This window comes from Hyperolius riggenbachi, chromosome 2, assembly GCF_040937935.1.
Source record: "Hyperolius riggenbachi isolate aHypRig1 chromosome 2, aHypRig1.pri, whole genome shotgun sequence".
In the NCBI taxonomy this organism is placed as follows: Eukaryota; Metazoa; Chordata; class Amphibia; order Anura; family Hyperoliidae; genus Hyperolius; species Hyperolius riggenbachi.
Genome location: NC_090647.1, coordinates 370983468 through 371003742, shown reverse-complemented (window position 1 = coordinate 371003742; position 20275 = coordinate 370983468). Strand labels below are relative to the sequence as shown.

Here is a 20275-nt window from a genome sequence, read left to right as displayed (position 1 = left end):
AGATAAGCAGTGTAAAGTACTCACGTATGAGCAGCACCATGGAATGGCACTGTTCCATGAATCAGCCTGCAGCATCATTGGCTGATCTGACACTGCAATGCTGCTAGCATGATAGCAATGCAGCCGCCAGATGATCTGCCTACTACGGAACTAACGTTCAATCCAGCGCACATTTCACGTGCCCCCGAAACAAAAACAATAGGCATAAATGATAATAGAATGTAGCTAGCTTAGCAAGCAGCTGTTAAATAAACATGAGGGGGCGGCCAAAGAGGGCGTGTCTGGGCAGGCGCGGTGTGTCTGTAAAGACAGTAAAGATAGGAAGAGGTCTAGCCAGCGCTCATCTAGCCACTCAGCCTTTGCCTTCTCTGCTTCTCCTGTGTGGCTTCGGGATACACGCTGTAACAAAGGTGAGCTAACAAGTACACCGGCGGAATCTCCCCGGCCATGTGTAGAGGCGGCGTGTGCCGGGGGTACAGCGCGGGCCAGTCTCTGCTCCGCTTCCAATGGACTCTTTGTTCACCCGGCTTGGGAGCCTCATGAGTCCGTAGCATCGGGTGAGGGGCGGGCCGGGGTCCACGTGTAACGGGCTACCGTCGTGCTCCAATCGGACGCCTTCCTAGTTATCGTGATTATGCGCGTCATTATCCTGCCGTGACTTCCAGGACTTTAATACAGTGTTTCGTAATTTAGCTACAGTAAATAGATATGTGTACTGTAGTACAGCTGATTGTCTCCAGGAAACAGTGCCATTGTATGGCTCCACGTAGGCAGCGTGTGGCTCATGGTAGCTGCTGTAGAGGTGACTGTCCCCGAGTACAGAGGACACATGTCCTTCACTGAGAGATTCACCAGCCGCTGCCTGCAGACTGTACACATGCAAGGTTGTGGGCATCTCCTGTGAAAGTTGTTACTACAGGAATGCATTGATTCCAGCAATTCTTTACGTAGTCTTGACTACTGATGAATTACTGTGTGGCAGTGATGAATGAAGTGGGAAGTTGTACATGTGGACCATTGTACTTCTCTGTATTAGTGTAGCCATTCACTACCAGTTTTTATGGCAGATTAGAATCGCTATGCTTATTATGTACAGATATGCTGGGTTTAGTAAATAGCCTTTTGATGGGTATGCTAAAATGTTGGTACACAGCCAGGATTACTTTTTGTTGCTCATGGATGAGTTGCTAAGAGCCCCAACTGTGTTACATGTCAATTCGTTTATTACCTTGATTAGTTTTTCATTTGTGAAAATGGGATCACTGATTAGTGTTTTACCACTTTTATGCAAAATGGTGTGATAAAGTCCATCTATTTCCACTGCCACTATTCACCCCAAACCCGCCTTGCCTAGACCTTCCAAAATTTCTGGTCCACCTTTCAATTAAAGGTAGCCATGTATCTATCGACTTAGCAGCCTGACTGACCACCTGACTCAATAATTTCATCGAAATGTATGAAAATCTGTGCTGTAACAAGCGTGCCCAATCAGTGATTTGGAGTCGAAATTTGTGGAATGTATTTGAGCATGCTGGGAAATCTAGGGCCAATGTAGTAGATAAGGTTTGGGGCAATAACCAAGTACAACGGTGTAACCAAGCAGCTTGGGGTGACCCAAACCACTAGTTATGTATAGGGGGATAAAAGAGACCGAAAAGCCCTCCTACTAATAAGCAATACTTGGCAATAACCAACAAACGTGCTAAACCCCCTCTCCCAATTCCATGTACATTCAAATCTCGCTTGTTCCTGCTGGTGCGAGTGTCCAGCTGATCTTGCTTACCCATCTGCATTCCATGTGACTGCTGCATATAACGTGGTGTCACTCGTGACCTGTGCTATGTGGCAGCCACGTGGGACGCCACATATATGTTGGTACATTAACATTTGGGGGGGTAGTGGCAAGACATATGACAGTGGTAGGGATTAGATTGTGAGCTCCTTGAGGGACAGTTAGTAACAAGACAATATATATACTGTACAGCGCTGCGTAAGATGTCGGTGCTATATAAATACTAAATAATTATGGGCAGCCAACAGGGATCTCTGATAAGATTCGATCAGAGCAAGATCTGTCTTTTTTTTTTTTTTTTTGGGTTGATCTACCCATATATTACTAGTTGTATAGGCACCTTAAAGGGAGTCTGAAGTGAAAATAAAAAAAAAATGCTTAAGGAGAGGGAAGGCTCTGGGGCCTATAGAGTAGTGTTCCCCAACCCTGTTATCACGGCCCACCAACTGTACATGTTTTGCAGGAAACCACACAATCACAGGTGGGGGGGGGGGGTAATTAGTGTTGCTGAGAGCAAAACGCAAGCGCAGCAATAATTGTGCTGCACAATGATTGTGCGCGGGGAAAAATCAAAATTCGCTAATAGAAAAAGTGCAGCGTGGTTTACATTTAAACCATGGGCACTGGCGATCCGCTTGTTCAAGTGGATTGCGGCTAGTTGAAAAGGGCCATAACTGCTTCTATGGATTTATACAAAACATGCAGTGTTGGTGGGCCTTGAGTACAGGCTTGTGACCACTACAGCCGTCCCAGTCTCCTCACGGTCCCCGTGTTTCCCCGTTAGCAGTCTGACTGATCAGTCAGAGACTGCTCTTTTTCGTGTTGGGCCGGCTTTGTAAGCACTCGGGCTTCCAAAGATGGTCTGCTCCATACTGCGCGAGTGTCCTCTATTCCGCACTTGTGTAGTAAAGGGCTGCCTGTCTTCGGAAACCCATGCGCTTCCGAAGACTTCTGAAGTCTCCCGTTGCAGAAGATTTGTACAGTGAAGGCTGCGGGGGAAAGATGGAACCATGAGGAGAATGGGGAGGCTCTACAGCAGAGTTGCCCAACCTTGTCCTTAAGGCCCACCAACAGTAATGGCTGGTTCACACGGGCGTCTGCTGAGCTTTTGCTTGGCGCTGCGTTTAAACGCCAGCGTTTAAAAGCTAGCTTTTGAAGGCTTTTGGGTAGCGTTCAAGGCTAGCAGTTCTGGTCTCTGCTATTGTTTCCTGGCATTTACTGCCTCTGAAAGCAACATGTTGCTTTTGAGACTAGATGCAACGCCGGGATCTACCGCCAGGCTTTCATGAAAGCATGCAAAAGCCAGCTCTAAACGCTCCTATTCACTTGACTGGGACGGCGGTAGATCCCAAAAAACGCCGCGTCTGAAACGCTGCGTAAACGCCACAAAAATGCCCATGTGAACCAGCCCTTACTTTTGCAGAAAACCACAAACTTGCACAGGTGAGGTAATTAGTGTCTCAACAGAGCTGATTATCTACCCCTTTAGATTTCCACAAAACATGTCTGTTGGTGGGCCTTGAGGACAGGGTTGGGGTCTATAGGACCCAAAGCCTTCCCTCTCCTTAGGTGAGTATCTGATTTGTATTTGCACTACACATTCACTTTAACTGTCAGCAGTTGATTGAAGATCACTGCTTGCTGTGCTACTGCATCTGCACCCGCTGTGCTGCACCACACCGTACCAAGATCAATGTGATATTATTACAGGACTATTATTGCTTCCATAAGGTTGCCATGCATGCATAGATTGACAATGTGGCAAACTCTCTGACCTGAACCTGATCAGAGAGGTATTGATTAGCTCTCTACACAGACTTTCAGTATGAAATCTATTGACCTTCTATTTTTTGCAGAATTGTTCTGCTCGGTCTGCCTCTGCTCCATGCCCTTCGTCTATTAAAATTTTCAGTTTTTAAGGAAAGACTCTTATTAGTGAGACATGCTGTGGTATAGATTTCTGGTAAATTCGATCATTGTGATTCAGTCTGCCATGAATTAATGTGGAATATCAATATTTGTATTGCCAGCTTTATGCTGAGATGAGGAGCAACGAAAAAATAGTTGGTGCAAGTATGGTTGAGGTGAGCCAGCGAGAAAGTCCATGGGGAAATTCCACTAATGTAATTGGGTGGACAGCACCATCTTAAACTTCTAGGTTTCAGATAGTGTGGGCATATTATTACTACAGCCTATCTGGCCAATTAGAATGCTTGGAGTTGTTGATATTGCTGTGATTGCAGAACTGTTCCCTATGGATTTTTGTTGGCTCATCCCGACCATACTAGCTCCAAAGAATGTACTTGCTTTGGCCTGGAAGAGTGGAATGGTAGTTGTTTTTTTTTTTTGTTGTTTGTTTCCCCCAGCATTAGTATGTGACATCCCATTAGTCACTTCTTCAGGGGCCCATACACTCAGCCGATTTTCTGGCCGATCGATCAAAATTGGTCGATTGCAAATCGGTTGATCGACCGATTGGCAGTTGATTTCGATTGATTTCAATCGATCTGGCAGGGTGGAAAATCTAGGTCGATCTGTTGAGATTGCTTATCATTTTGCATTGGCCCTAATGGAAATCTGATGGCAAAAAAATGCAATCAGATCGATTTTCAATAGATTTCAAACTGAAATCTATTGGAATTATAATCCTAGTAAAAAATGTTCCCTAACACATCAGATAAGAAATCTATCTGACGAGTGTATGGCCACCTTTAGTAACATGAACATCTATAATGAAACAATAGGTAAGTAAGTGTAAAGATAGATAACTTGAACTTTGCAAAGGCCTTTGACACTGTTCCCCACAAAAGTCTGGTGCAAAAGATGAGGATGCAAAGACTGGGGAAGAGTCTGTGTGCATGGATAGGGAGCTGGCTAATGGACAGAAAACAAAGAGTTGTGGTCAATGGATCGTGTTTAAAATGGGAGACTGTTAGCAGTGGGGTCCCACAGGGGTCTGTACTGGGTCCAGTGCTCTTCAATTTATTTATTTATTAATGACCTAGTAGATGCAGTAGTGAGTAATGTTGCTATTTTTGCAGATAATACAAAATTGTGCAGAATCATCAACTCTCAGGAAGATAGTGTCATATTGCAACAGGATCTGGATAGGATGGCTATATGGGCACATACATGGCAGATGAAATTCAATGTTGAAAAATGTAAGGTCATGCATTTTGGTCGTACCAATTGTCTAGCACCATACAAAATAAATGGGATACAGTTGGGGACATCAAATTTGGAGAAGGACTTAGGAGTACTCATCGACAACAAGTTAAATAATCGTACTCAATGCCAAGCCGCTGCAGCTAAAGCTTACACAATTTTGGGATGCGTTAAAAGGGAAATAAAAACCTGAGATGCTAGCATAATATTGCCCCTGTTTAACTCTCTAGTAAGGCCACATCTGGAATATGGAATTCAGTTCTGGGCACCACATTACAAAAAAGATATTGCAGTTTTAGGCTGCTTACACACCAAGACGTTACAGGCGCACGTTAGTGCGCCTGTAACGCTCCCCTAACGCACAGCAATGTAACACAAGTGGGCTGTTCACACAGCCCACGTTGCGTTACATGTAATGCTGCACGTTCGGTGCAAAGTGCAGCATGCTACGGCGTTGGAGCGGCTATAGCCGCGTTAGACTGTTTGCACATGCGCAGTGGGGGGCGGGGAGAGCCAGCTACAGTAGCAGCGCACATGGCTACTTAATATTCACTGCACTGGTGGCAGCTGATTGGCCGGCGGGACCACGTGATGCGGAGTGTCTCGCTCCGCATTACGTGGTCCCGCTGGCCAATCAGCGCCACTCTGGGAGACATTATAGGAATCGAGCCGCCAAACGCAGCTCACTCTACCGTCGGCTTTTGCAGCACCATACGTTGTGTTAGGTGCACGTTATGCGACCTTAACGTGGCACCTAACACAACGTCTTGGTGTGCAAGAAGCCTTAGAGCAGGTGCAGAGACGAGAAACAAAATTGATACGTGGGATGGAAGGTCTCGCTTACCAAGAAAGGTTAGATTGTAAGCTCGCAAGGGCAGGGCTCTCACCCTTTTGTGTCATGGAATGTTATTAATTTAATTGCTGGCACACTGTTAGACATTTATACATTTTAGTCATCATGTTAAATCAAATTGTAATCCGCAGTGCTGTATCTTGTATCAGTGTTCATATTTCATGTATATCATTGTCTGTATCATTATGTATCCCTTGTTTGTATCCCTTGTTTGTTTTCTTACATTGTACAGCGCGAATATGTTGGCGCTTTATAAATTAATAATAATAAACTGGGTTTATTCTAGAGAAAAGACGCCTTAGAGGAGATCTAATTAACATGTATAAATACATCAGAGGGCAATATAATAGTTGGCGGATGAGCTTTTTGTCCCTAGGCCTTCTCAAAGGACTAGAGGACATGATCTGGAAGGAAAAACGTTTTAGCCATTTATTTAGGAAAGGGTTCTTTACAGTAAGAGTGATTAAGATGTGGAATGCATTGCCACAGGAAGTCGTTACGGCAAACTATACCTGCATTTAAAGGGGGCTTAGATGCTTTCCTTGCGTTGAAAGACATCCATGGCTACAATTACTAGGTAATGCCTAATGATGTTGATTGCCATCTGGAGTCGGGAAGGAATTTTTCCCTTTTGGGGCTAATTGGACCATGCCTTGTAAGGGTTTTTTCGCCTTCCTCTGGATCAACAGGGATATGTGAGGGAGCAGGCTGGAGTTGTACTTTGTACTGGTTGAACTCGATGGACGTATGTCTTTTTTCAACCATAACTATGTAACTATGATTAAAGGGGCCCATGCACCTAACGATTTTCCCGCCGATATACAGCCACTTCGATCACAGTGATCGAAACGGCTGTGAAACCGCCGTGCACACCGCTGACAGAACGATGGATTTCCGTCCGAAATCCATCGTTGCTGTCGATCCACCTGCGCGGAAATTTTTTTTTCGAGCGTCGGCGGGTCGGGAGTGCGTCGATAGCGGCGTTTGAATGCCCGACGCAATACCGCGGGTATACATTGCCTGTTACGCCGGCGCGAGTCCCGCTGCTCCGTCTCCGCACTGGTCTGGTCTTCGGCATGCTTCACTTCTTCCTGCCCGGTAGGAAGTTTAAACAGTAGAGCGCCCTCTACTGTTTTAACTTCCTGCCGGGCAGGAAGAAGTGAAGCATTCCGGAGACCAGACCAGCGCGGAGACGGTGTCAGCGGGACTCGCGCTGGCGGAAAAGGTAATGTATGCGGGGAGTGGCGGCAGCACCACCACCACAGATTGTGAACGGTTTTAGGCTGAAATCGGTTCACAATCTGTTTTGCAGTAAAGGTGGCCATACGATCCCTCTCTGATCAAATTCGATCAGAGAGGGATCTATCTGTTGGTCGAATCTGATGGCAAATCGACCAGTGTATGGCCACCAACTGCCTTTTTTATTCTTTCACAATTGACTGATCTTTCTTGCAGTATACATGTTGTAATTCTAAATAATGTAGTAATAAACTTTTTGCACGAGCTTGATGTGCGTATACAGGATGGTGTAACAGTAGTGACTCATTTCAACAGAATCGTCATTTTTGTTGCTACAAAGTTTTTTTCAGTTACGGAATGTCTGGCTTGCATTCATCTTATTTCAGTAAGCTCCTGCTGCTAGAACTGAGAAAGCCACAAAAGTTCCCTCCTGCCCCTGTGGTGCTGATTCCCAGTCTTACAAGTAAGATCAGGTAGACTGCGTTGACATGTCACTAGTGTGTGCACGTGCTGCTCACACTCTGTCTTATGGAACAGCGTCTTTGTAGCTTGGCAACAGCCTGGAAAGTGTGACATCACGCTTCATTGAATGCTTCTTAACCTTTTATCTGATTATAAGACATCGTCATACGTTGTCAATCACCTTGTCTTTATTTTATTCAGGTCTGTTTTTAGATGTTGTAGCTTTTTCTAGTTTTTGCTGACTGTGTTCCATCTTTCCTGTTTTTCTCTGAACTAGCCAGCGTACGTGCTGCTCTTTATTGCATTTCTATATTTTAGTGAATAGTGTAAATTTGCACATTTTATAAACTGATACAATTGCTTTCTGGTTATAGTATCACACGTATGTTTAATTACCAGATTATATCACTTCAGAGTCCTGGATAAATGTTAAGGTTGATCAAGTTTTAGTGCCTGCTCACATTTTTATACATGCATTATATTGGATGCCAGTGTACTTTACTGGCCCCATTCACATGTTTTTCTGATGTATGATGCACACTCCAGTTCACTATAGCAAATGGCCGTTAGCCTACAGAGTAGCAATGAATCTTAAGGTGCGTACACACGTCAGATAAAAGTCTTTGGAAAATGAAAGATCACAGACCAATTTTACCCCTTTTCATGTAGTATGAGAGCCATACTCTACACAGTCGATTCTATGGAGCTGAACTCCCCATCAGATAAAAATCTTTGCAAGATGCTGCACACAAAGATGCTGTACACATTCAACAGATCAGTATCTGCAAAAGATCTGTTCCTGTAAAAGATCCATTCCTGCAAAATGCATTCATAGTCTATATCTGCAGATCCCATACACACCTTGTTTAATGGGCATTCATCTGCAGATCAGCCAATTATCTGCCGATCTGAAGATCCAACCTGGTGGATCTGATCTACAGATAATTGTCCGTTAAACAAGGTGTGTATGAGGTTTGCAGATATCATAGACTATGAATGCGTTTTGCAGGAATGGATCTTTTGCAGGAACAGATCTTTTGCAGATACTGATCTGTTGCATGTGTACAGCGGTCTTTGTGTGCAGCATCTTGCAAAGATTTTTATCTGATGGGGAGTTCAGCTCCATAGAATAGACTGTGTAGAGTATGGCTCTCATACTACATGAAAGGGGGTAAAATTGGTCTGTGATCTTTCATTTTCCAAAGACTTTTATCTGACGTGTGTACGCACCTTTAGTGCTACGGAGGAGGGACAAAGGTGCAGTTTAAAATGGAAGTTGCTTGGCAACACATCTGGGCTGTCATAAACATGGTAGGCTTGCTTCCTAAGCTGAGAACCCTCTTACAGTGTTCCCCCAACCTTGTCCTCAAGGTCCACCAACCGTGCATGTTTTGTGGAAATCAACAGAGGTAGTTAATCGGCTCTGCTGAGACACTAGTTACCTCACCTGTGAATGTTTGTGGTTTCCTGCAGTACATAGGGTTGGGGAACTATGCTCTAGTCTAGTGTATGTACAAGACTTTTAGGGCTTGTTTCCACTGTTGCGACGCGATTTCGGCCGCATTCCGACGCTTGTAAAAACGCATGCGGATGCGTTTCCACATGCGTTTTTACCCGCGATTTCGCGTGCGATTTCGCATGGCAGGGTGCCATGCGAAATTAACCATGACACTGCCAGGGCAAAATAAAATTGAAAAAGGTGCGAAATCGCGGGTAAAAACGCATGTAAAAACCGCATGCGTTTTTACTATTAAATACATTAGCGGCGATTCGCACGGATTCCCGACGCAGGCGAAATCGTTGGCTCTTTTGTGCGTTTTTTTACCGCTGAAAAAAACGCACATCACCAACGCTACAGTGGAAACAGGCCCACCCACTTGCATACCATGTGCGAATCTGCATGCGTTGGACGCATGCAGATTCGCGATAGTGGAAACGAGCCCTTAGTCTTTTTACCTCCTTAGCGGTAACCCCTAGTCAAGCTCAGAGCAGTAACTCTGAGTTGGAACCATGGTAGGTGTGTAATATGCAGGGCTACTTCAGATCTATCTAGCGGTATGATTTTTAGGGTCTAAACGCTTGTGAAAACATTGCACCTTATTCTATACAATAAAATCTGAAAGTAATTATACTGCCAGGAATTAATTGAAATGAGATGGTCAATGAGGTGCAAATATTTAACCAGTTTGTCCTCGACTTAGTTCTACGTCAAGGACGTGCACTCTCGCGGCCGATCGCACGCACGCTCCCGGCCGTGGATTAGTTAGCCCAGGAATCAATGAATCAGGCCATGGTGCCCGATCACTGATTCCTCTCCCCCACAGAAAAAGCGTCAGCTTCTCTCGGAAGCTTCGCTTTTTCTGACTCCTATGTCCCTACGCTTAGAGTGACGTCATGTAAACAAACTCAAGGTTGCCATCTTGTGGCCAAAAAGTTAAACTACAGCTAAAAGTAAAAAAAAAAAAAAATAATTAAATACACATTTCCCCAAATCAAACACTATTTACATCCCATCCTCCCAAAAATACCCATATAAAATGTTTAATAAAAAAAACATTACAATAAAACAAAAAACACATAAATATTTACCTAAGGGTCTAAACTTTTTAAATATCTATGTAAAGATGAAATTTTTTTTTTATTTAAAAAAAAAAAAAAAAAAAAAAAGAAGCTTGTAAATAGTGATGGATGCAAAACGGGAAAAATGCTCTTATTTTCAAATAACATATTGTCGGCATACATTGTGATAGGGACATAAACGGTGAAATAACCCGGGGCAAATACAATACGTGGGTTTTAATTATGGAGGCATGTATATTTTAAAACTATAATGGCCGAAAACTGAGAAATGATGAATTTTTTCAGTTTTCTTATTCTTCCTGTTTAAAATGCATTTACAGTAAAGTAGCTCTTAGCAAAATGTACCACCCAAAGAGCCTAATTGGTGGCGGAAAAAACAAGATATAGATCAATTCATTGTGATAAGTAGTGATAAAGTTATAGGCTAATGGGAGGTGAACATTGCTCGGATGCATACAGTGAAAACGACCGAGGGATTAAGTGGTTAAAGCAAAATCTATACATGATTGGATTAACTTTGGGTTCAAATTGGTCAAATGCATTCAAAGAGCATGCTGGAAAAGTCAGGTGGATGCGCGGCAGTAATGGCGTTCGATGTCACAACTACCGATGTATGTGATGGACCCTGGCTGCTGTACACCCAAGTGTAAAATGGGGCCTCCCTGCTCCAGTGTATGTACTGTGTAAATTCTCACCTGTCCCGCTAAGCCTAAGGAGGCTTATTCAGTGGCCTGTCCTTGAGATGTCATACATTCTTTAAAGATTTAAAGTGCAACGATGATATCTTTAGAGCAAAGCATTTGATAACAAGTAGAAACGTTGCATGTCATGAATGAACTCTCCAAAACCCCACCCCAACCTCCCAATCTCTGGTTCGGATCCCCGCAGCAGCCTCCAACAGTGTGCTCATTGTAACCTGACATTCAGAGACCATTATATACCTTAGTGCTATATTCTGAGTTTCTCATAGGCAGGTAAAAGAGGAATCTATTTGTTAGTGATACAGTCATATAGAGCAGTCTCAAAATCTGCAGTGCCTGAAATAGTTCCAGAAAGACCACTTTTTTTTTTCTTTTTTTTTTTATAGTTTATTTTGAGTGGTATATGTAAATTCTTCCATAAGATCTGTTATCTAACTCTCTTACTAGTTCCTCCACCCCAGGTATGGTCTGTCCACCCCAGTGTCTTAACAATAAACATTTTGCTCCATTTAGGATGTGTCTAACCGCTGGCTTCTTGTAGCTTTTCATTGACCACTGAATAGAGTGTAGAATTCGGGCGTGTATGGAACTTGTTAAGGGGCCCATACACCTAACTATTTTCCCGCCGATATACGGCCGAATCGGCCGTGAAATCGCCGCGCACACCGCTGACAGAACGATCGATTTCTGTCTGAAATTGATCGTTCCCGTCGATCCGTCCGTGCGGAAAATTTTTCTCGCCGGCGGGTCGGGGGTGCGTTGATAACGGCGTTTGAATGCCCGACGCAATACAGCGGGTATACATTACCTGTTCCGGCCGGTGCGAGTCCCCTGGTCCCCGCTGTCTTTCCGCGCTGGGTTCCGGACCGGCTGCAGCTACACAGAACTTCCTGTCCCGGCAGGAAGTTTAAACAGTAGAGCGCCCTCTACTGTTTAAACTTCCCCTGGACAGGAAGTTCAGTAGCTGCAGGAACGGTCTGGAGCCCGGAGCGGAGAAGAAGCTGCGGGGACCAGGGGACTCGTGCCGGCCGGAACAGGTAATGTATGAGGGGGGGGGGGGGGGAGGCAGCAGCGGCAGCTTCACAGATTGTGATCGGTTTCAGGCTGAAATCGATTCACAATCTGTTTGCAGTAAAGGTGGCCATACGATCCCTCTCTGATCAGATTCGAGAGGGATCTATCTGTTGGTCGAATCTGATGGCAAATCGACCAGTGTATGGCCACCTTTAGTTACTGCTTTTAATAGTCTCTCTATTCTCTTCCTATAAGCATCCAATATAGGGCAATACCAAAATATGTGGAGTAAAGTCCCTCTGTCTGCACTAAATCTCCAGCAAGTATCATCTCTACTGGGAAATAAAGATTTAAGTCTTACTGTAGTGTAGTATCATCTAGTTAATTTTTTGTAATTGCTCTCCTGAGTTCTTACAGTTCTGGAGGATTTGTGTGTGTGTGTATATACACATTTTGTTCTCTGATTGTGAAAGGGTTGTACACTACTCACTTTCCAACTTAGTAAAGGTGTGTGTGTGTGTGTGTGTGTGTGTGTGTGTGTGTGTGTGTGTGTGTGTGTGTGTGTGTGTGTGTGTGTGTGGACACACCTTCTCATTCAGAGTTTTCTCCATTTTTATGACTATGAACACTGTAGATTCACACTGAAGGCATTCAAACTATGAATTAACACATGTGGAAATATAATACATAACCAAAAAGTGTGAAACAACTGAAAATATGTCATATTCTAGGTTCTTCAAAGTAGCCACCTTTTTTGCTTTGATTACTGTTTTGCACACGCTTGGTATTCTCTTGATGAGCTTCAAGAGGTAGTCACCTTAAATGGTTTTCACTTTACAGGTGTGCCCTGTCAGGTTTAGTAAGTGGGATTTCGTACCTTATACATGGGGTTGGGACCATCAGTTGCATTGTGGAGAAGTCAGGTGGATACACAGCTGATATTCCTACTGAATAGACTGTTAGAATTTGTATTATGAGAAGAAAAAAGCAGCTAAGTAAAGAGAAACGAGTGGCCATCAATACTTTCAGAAATTAGTCAGTCCAAAAAATTGGAAAAACTTTGAAAGTGTCCCCAAGTGCAGTTTCAAAAACCATCAAATGCTACAAAGAAACTGGCTCACATGCAGACCACCCCAGGAAAGGTTAGACCAAGAGTCACCTCTGCTGCGGAGGATAAGTTCATCCGAGTCACCAGCCTCAAAAATTGCAGGTTAACAGCAGATTAGAGACCACGTCAATGCCACACAGTTCTAGCAGCAGACACATCTATAGCACAACTGTTAAGTGGAGTCTGTGTGAATCAGGCCTTCATGGTAGAATATCTGCTAGGAAACCACTGCAAGGACAGGCAGCAAGCAGAAGAGACTTGTTTGGGCTAAAGAACACAAGGAATGGACATTAGACCAGTGGAAATCTGTGCATTAATCTAAGTCCAAATTTGAGATCTTTGGTTCCAACCACCAAGTCTTTGTGCAACACAGAAAAGGTGAACGGATGGTCTCTACATGCCCGGTTCCCACCGTGAAGCATGGAGGAGGAGGAGGAGGTGTGATGGTGTGGGGTTGCTTTGCTGGTGACACAGTTGCAGATTTATTCAAAATTAAAGGCATACTGTGCCAGCATGGCTACCGCAGCATCTTGCAGCGGCATGCTATTTCATCCGGTCAGGACAATGATCCCAAACACACCTCCAGGCTGTTAGGGCTTTTTGGCCAGGAAGGAGAGTGATGGGGTGCAGCACCAGATGACCTGGCCTCCAGTCACCAGACCTGAACCCAATCGAGATGGTTTGGGGTGAGCTGGACCACAGAGAGAAGGCAAAAGGGCCAACAAGTGCTAAGCATCTCTGGGAACTCCTTCAAGACTGTTGGAAGACCGTTTCAGGTGACTATCTCTTGAAGATCATCAAGAGAATGCCAAGAGTGTGCAAATCAGTAATCAAAGCAAAAGGTGGCTACTTTGAAGAACCTAGAATATGACATTTTCAGTTGTTTCACCCTTTTTAGTTATGTACTATATTTCCACGTGTTAATTCATAGTTTGGATACCTTCAGTGTGAATCTACAATGTGCATAGTCATGAAAATAAAGAAAACTCTTTGAATGAGGTGTGTCCAAACTTTTGGTGTGTGTACCTCCTCCTCTTTTTTTTTTTTTTTTTTTTTTTTTTTTTTTTTATCACTGGTGGGGGCATATCACCATCACTAGAGTCCTGACCATATACAGAGTGATCCAGACTGTTATGCCCCTCTACCAGGATGAGTGACCTGCTGGATTGTATGCTCTGTGGAGCTGGCAGCAGACCGGTTGGGTGTTGTACTATGCACGCAGCCTGCCTGTGGGGGGTTTGTAGGGTGCGATGTATGTGCAGTGTGTTCAGATGATGTCATGGCTATTATACACCCGCAGGAGCAGCTCTCCATAGCCGGTTGTCTGATCAATGCCTACAATGAGGGCACATAACATGCCTATACCCCACCCCCGGTGACGTCACACCGCACCACCCCTCTGATTGGCTGCCCGGTCCCTGGAACAAGAGCGGGGCTATGGGGATCCCGGCAGGCAAAAACGCTCACACAGGCAGGGGAGAGCCAGGGGCTGATACTGGAGTCCTGTTGCACAGCAGCGATCGCACACGGGACTCCTAAACAAGAAAACATTGGAATTTCCTACCCCGACTTGAGCTCTGGCTTACCGCTCGCAGCTCATTTTTCCTACCCCGAGCTCAGGTTGGGGTTACCACCAGGGAGATTAATACACTGATGTATTTTTCATTAATATTATTATTATTATTATTATTATTTATAAAGCGCCAACATATTCCGTGGCGCTGTACAATGTAAGAAAACAAACAAGAAATACATAATGATGCAGACAATGATATACATCAAATATGAACACTGATACAAGATACAGCACTGCGGATTACAATTTGATTTAACATGATGACTAAAATGTATAAATGTCTAACAGTGTGCCAGCAATTAAATTAATAACAATCCATGACACAAAAGGGTGAGGGCCCTGCCCTTGCGAGCTTACAATCTAAAGGAATGGGGTGGAAACAAGAGGTGGGGATGTATACAGTATATGTACAGGCAGTGCGCAATTAGGTTATTTAGTGGGTGCATGGCCTAAGCTAGAGAATATGCTTGTTGGAAAAGGTGGGTTTTGAGGGAGCGTTTAAAGATTTCAAAGGTGGGAGAGTGGCGGATGTGTTGTGGAAGGGCATTCCAGAGGAGGGGTGAGGCACGTGAGAAGTCTTGTACACGTGAATGTGAGGAGGTAATTGTAGAAGAGGATAGAAGAAGCTCGTGTGCAGATCTGAGATTGCGGTTGGGTTGGTATCTGGAGACTAGTGAGATGTACAGGGGAGAGAGATTGTGGAGAGCTTTGTAGGTTAGGGTTAATGAGTTTGAACTGAATCTTCTCCATTAATTGGCAGCCAGTGAAGAGCTTGACAGAGAGGGTCAGCAGAGGAAGAGCGAGAGGAGAGATGAATGAGTCGAGCAGCAGAGCTCAGTACAGAATTGAGCGGTGTTAGTCGGTTAGTTGGAAGTCCACCAAGCAATATATTTCAAAAGTCCAATCAAGATATAATAAGAGCATGTACTAACATTTTGGTTGTGTCATGAGAGAGAAAAGGTCTGATACGTGCTATGTTTTTCAGTTGGAAATGGCAGGAGCTGGTTAGGGAGTTAATGTGAGGAGTAAATGAGAGAGAAGAATCAAATATTACCCCCAAGCACCATGCTTTGGGAACTGATGTTATAGACGTGTTGTTAACATTTTATTGTAATATCAGGCAAAGGGGTGGACAGGGATGGTGGAAAGACTATTAGTTCAGTTTTATTCATATTAAGTTTTAAGAAGCGAGAGGACATGAAAGAGGAAATAGCGGACAGGCAGTCGGGAACCCGTGTGAGGAGGGAGTTAAGGTCTGGGGCCGAGAGGTACAGTTGTGTATTGTCTGCATATAGGTGGTATTGGAAACCAAATGAGCTGATTAAGTTACCAAGACCGTGCATGTAGATGGAGAAGAGCAGGGGGACAGAGGACAGAGCCTTGAGGTACCCCTACAGACAGAGGATGTGGAGAGGAGGCCTGATCTGAATAAGAAACAGTGAAAGACCTTCCAGAGAGGTAGGAAGATATCCAGGAGAGAGAGAGGTCATTTATTCCTATAGATGAAAGGATCTGTAGGAGTAGTGTGGTCGACAGTAGGCCTGAACGATTTTAGGAAAAGATTGAATTGCACGATTTTTGGCAGAAATTGCGATTTCGATTCTGTAGACTATTTTTGCTACACAACGATGGATCAGTTCACTCTGACCATCCAGTCGCTCTCTACCTGACGGGGGACAGTCTGAGTCAACTACTATAACTACGGTCCCCTCTCTGTCTGTCCCGTGTGCTGCTGGCTGTGGGGTTATAGTGACTCTGACACTGAAAACGTCACCTCGCTGCAGATGCTGGCTGGACAGCTTCTAGCAATCACACAGCTATTACACTCATCTCCCCTGAGCACTGATAGGTTACATGGGGAGTCACTGCTGTCATGTCACACAGTACTGAGCAGTGTATAAATCGGAAGTCAGCTAGATATATGCAGAGGAATATATAATCATATTGCCCTACCTCTACATATCAGTACTGTGTGACATGACAGCAGTGACTCCCCATGTAACCTATCAGTGCTCAGGGGAGATGAGTGTAATAGCTGTGCGAGTGCTAGAAGCTGTCCAGCCAGCAGTGTGATGTTTTCAGTGTCAGTCACTATCACCCCCCAGCCAGGCAGCTCACACGGGACAGGCAGGGAGTGGACTGCAGCCAGTAACAGTAGTTGTCGCAGACTATTCCCCCCCCCCCCCCCCCCCCCCCCCCCCGGTAGTTAGAGAGAGCGGACAGAAGTTAATTGCTGTTATTGGCTCTCCCGGGCAGCGCGTCTCCGGCTCTTTTCATCTTCCAGTGGTAGGGGCGGGACCAGCCCTCCTTCCCTGTCTGCCGCTTTCACCCGGAGAGGGAGGGGGCATGGTCCGATTTAACCCCCTCACTGGCCTCCTCTCCAGCATCTACAGGGTAAGGTCTCTGTTTTATTTACACATGCAGAGCGGCAGAGAAAACCGCAGCAAAACCGAAGCTCTGACGATCTGAAGATCGTCTTAACCTTGATCACGATTTTCGGTTTAAAACCGAAAATCGTTCAGCCCTAGTCGACAGTGTCGAATGCTGATGACAGATCTAGAAGGATGAGTATGGAATAATAGCCTTTGGATTTAGCTGTGAGGAGATCATTAGCTACTTTGGTGAGGGCTGTTTCTGTGGCGTGGTTTGGCCGGAAGCCAGATTGGAACTGATCAAGCAAGGAATTTGCAGATAAATATTGACTTAGTGATTAAAAGAAAGCCACAGGATTAATCCATGCCAAAGTGGTGAAATAAAAAGCTATGTTAAAGAGAATCTGTATTCACAAAATGAAGTATAAACAAACATCCCTGCCTGTTTGGGGTCATCTCCTAGCCCCCTCTGTATTATTTTTGCTGCTCTCCGCTGCAATAAAGAGGGTAAAAAAAACTGTTTTATAAACTCTTTTGTAAACAGAAAAGATGGCCACCAAAACAGGAAGTACATCAGCAGAGCAGTGAACTCAGTTAATGCACAGTGAGTACACAGAGAATTCAGTGGGTTACACATTGAATTCAGTCTCCAGAGGTTATGTGCAAGTTTTGAAAGAGCTCTGTGTCAATGAAGCATGACAAGCTGTGTCTTTAGAGCCTGTAGTCTCGGGTCTGCACTAGTGTCAGCCTGACAGGCAGCTTCCTCATCAGCCAGCTATTCTTTGTTCAGTTTATCAGTCTGTGTTTATCAGCCTCACAGATAGCAGACAAGCTGACAATGAGAGCAAGGGACATTCTGTGAGGCATAATCACAGGAGCACTGGAGGGGCGTGGAAGGAGTTAACTTGTTCACATTACTGAAGAGTTGGCAGCCTTCCAGACACAGCCGACAAGTCCGACAGGGGAAAGATAAGTGGATTTATTACAAAGACTGTGCAAGTAGAAAGTGCTGCAGTAAGCCAGAGCACAATGGAACAGCCTTAGGAACTTGTAGGATAGGAGAAATACTGCTAACATTTTTGTTACGGAGTCTCTTTAAGAACTGCTGGGTAGGAAGCTGGCACACTACCTTATTGGCCATCCAAGCCTGTTACTACCAACATGAATTGTACTATTTTATTAAGAAAAAAAAAAAATACAGAAGCCCTACCTGGGGTTTCTTCCATGCCCCCATAAACTGTTTTGCTGCCCTACCCTCCATGTTGGTGCTATGTTCCCTCTTTGTGCACATTTTGGTGTAACATGGTCGACCCAATTTTCATAGAAGCTGCATTCATGGTTCTGTATCCCCCTAGGGGCTCAAAATGTGACAACGAACAGACCGGCAACAATGGCAAGTGGTTTTGTGTTCGCTAGCAGGAAAATGTCTGAAACGAGCTGCCGGCAGCCGGCTGTGTGAGCCGATCCTTAAAGAGACCCGGGGGATACTTAACTCAGGAGGGGAAGCCTTTGGATCCTACTGAGGCTTCCTTCATCCTCCTAATCCTCAGAGATCCATCGCTTGCTTCCCTGAAACTACAGCAGACAACTGTCTGCTATGGTGCAGTAGCACCTGCTATATTTACCTTCCCCAGCTCCAGCGAAGGTGCAGTATCGGCTTTGTGATTGGGCTCAGGCTGAAATAACAGAGCCCATTTGGGTCCTCTCTACTGTGCAGGCTATTCTGCCTGAGCCCAACTGGAAATCTGCTACTGCCCCTGATGGGTAAATATTTACAGCTCCGGTATTTGGGGGCCTCGTAAGGATCCAGAGGCTTCCCCTTCCTGGGAAGGAGAGGGGGGAGGTTCTTACAGATTTTCTTTAAAGCATACCTGAGACTAAAACAATGAATACTTTTATACATATGTGGGGTTTCCTCTAGCCCCCTTCAGGCCATGGGCTCCCTCAGTCCTCCTAGGCCTTCCCAGCAGTAAATCCTCCTGTTACACTGTCCTGCTCATGCTGGCTGCGTGGCCCTATCATGCTCCCGGCAACTGGAGTGCAATGGCTGGTGTGTGGGCAGGCTGCACATGTGGAGTGCATCGTAAAAACATTTACCAGGATGGCCAGTGGAGGATTGAATCAGCCTGAAAGGGCAGCGTGAGAGCCCAGGGGCTGGAGGAAGCCCCAGGTACGTATAAATGCTTTCTTTTTGAGTCTCAGGTTTCCTGTAAGGAAACGGGTTGAGTATTTGCAAGTTGGAGGCCAGTGAAGCTGAGGAGCCGTGGGGCACAGAGCAAGCCACGTGTATGGCGCAGCAGCTTTTTTTTTTTTTTTTTTTTTTTTTTTTTTTTTTTTTTTTATATAGCGCCAACATCTTCCGTAGCGCTGTACATAGTACAAAAAAATAATGGGGAACAAATATACATAAGAAATACAAGACACTGTATAGTCATGACATTGAATAGAATAAATACGAATACATACATAGTTGATGTGTAGTTGGTACATGTACATGTGTTAAAATTACAGCAGTATGAGAAACACTAGGAGGTCCCTGCCCTTGCGAGCTTACAATCTAGAGCAGGGGTAGGGAACCTATGGCTTGGGAGCCAGATGTGGCTCTTTTGATGTCTACATCTGGCTCACAGACAAATCTGTGGTGGTTGAGTCACCAAGCTGCACTGCTCAAGCAGCGCAGCTTAGTTTAGTGTGACAGTGCAAGTAAAATTTTTAAAGTAGGGATGCTACAGCTGTAGCATGCACTACTTACTCACGCCCCCCCCCCCCCCAACACTAACGACCACTCTAATTGTCCCACCCTGGACCCTGTCAGGTCCAAAGACTTTGTAGGACGAGATCTCCGTACTTTGATTGGCCCAATAGGCTGTCTGTCACTTGACAGACAATGCAGGGATCTCATCCTACAAAGTGAATCAACCCCCAAGCCAGCTGGCTAATTGTACAAGCTGTTAGGGCTGGAACCCACAGGAGCGCTTTTGGCAGCACTGCGATACGCTAGCAGTTTGCCAAAACGCTGGGCTAATGTTAATGGATGGGGCAACTTCCACAGGAGCGTTTGCGTTTCCCAGAAACGCAAACGCAGGACCTGCAGCATTTTGGGAGCGTTAGCGCTTCAATGTAAAGTATTGAAACGCTCAGCAAAACCTAAACTGAGCGGTTTTGCTAGCGTTTTGCGGTTCAGCACACTGTAACAAAATTAAAAATAATTCACAGGACCAATCAGGATAAAAACGCAAAACGCTAGGCACCCGCTGGGGAAAAAAATACAATGTTGCAAAACACGACCAAAACGCGCATGAATCCGCTTGCAAACCGCTCAGACAAAACGCTAGCGGTTGCGGTTTGCATTTGCAGTATTTAGTGGGTTCCAGGCCTTAGTCAGTATTTCTCCTATCTGGCTCTCGGGAAAA

General features: G+C 44.9%; 1 protein-coding gene across 1 annotated transcript in view; it reads left to right on the top strand.

Annotated features, from left to right (window-relative positions):
- The first annotated feature begins 299 nt into the window (after window positions 1-299).
- The window catches only part of SLC16A1 (solute carrier family 16 member 1), an 85084-nt gene continuing 65108 nt past the window's right edge, over window positions 300-20275 (top strand). The window contains exon 1 of the mRNA XM_068269726.1: window positions 300-410. The gene's annotated coding sequence lies outside the window, so the exon portion shown is untranslated. The remainder of the gene's footprint in view (window positions 411-20275) is intronic.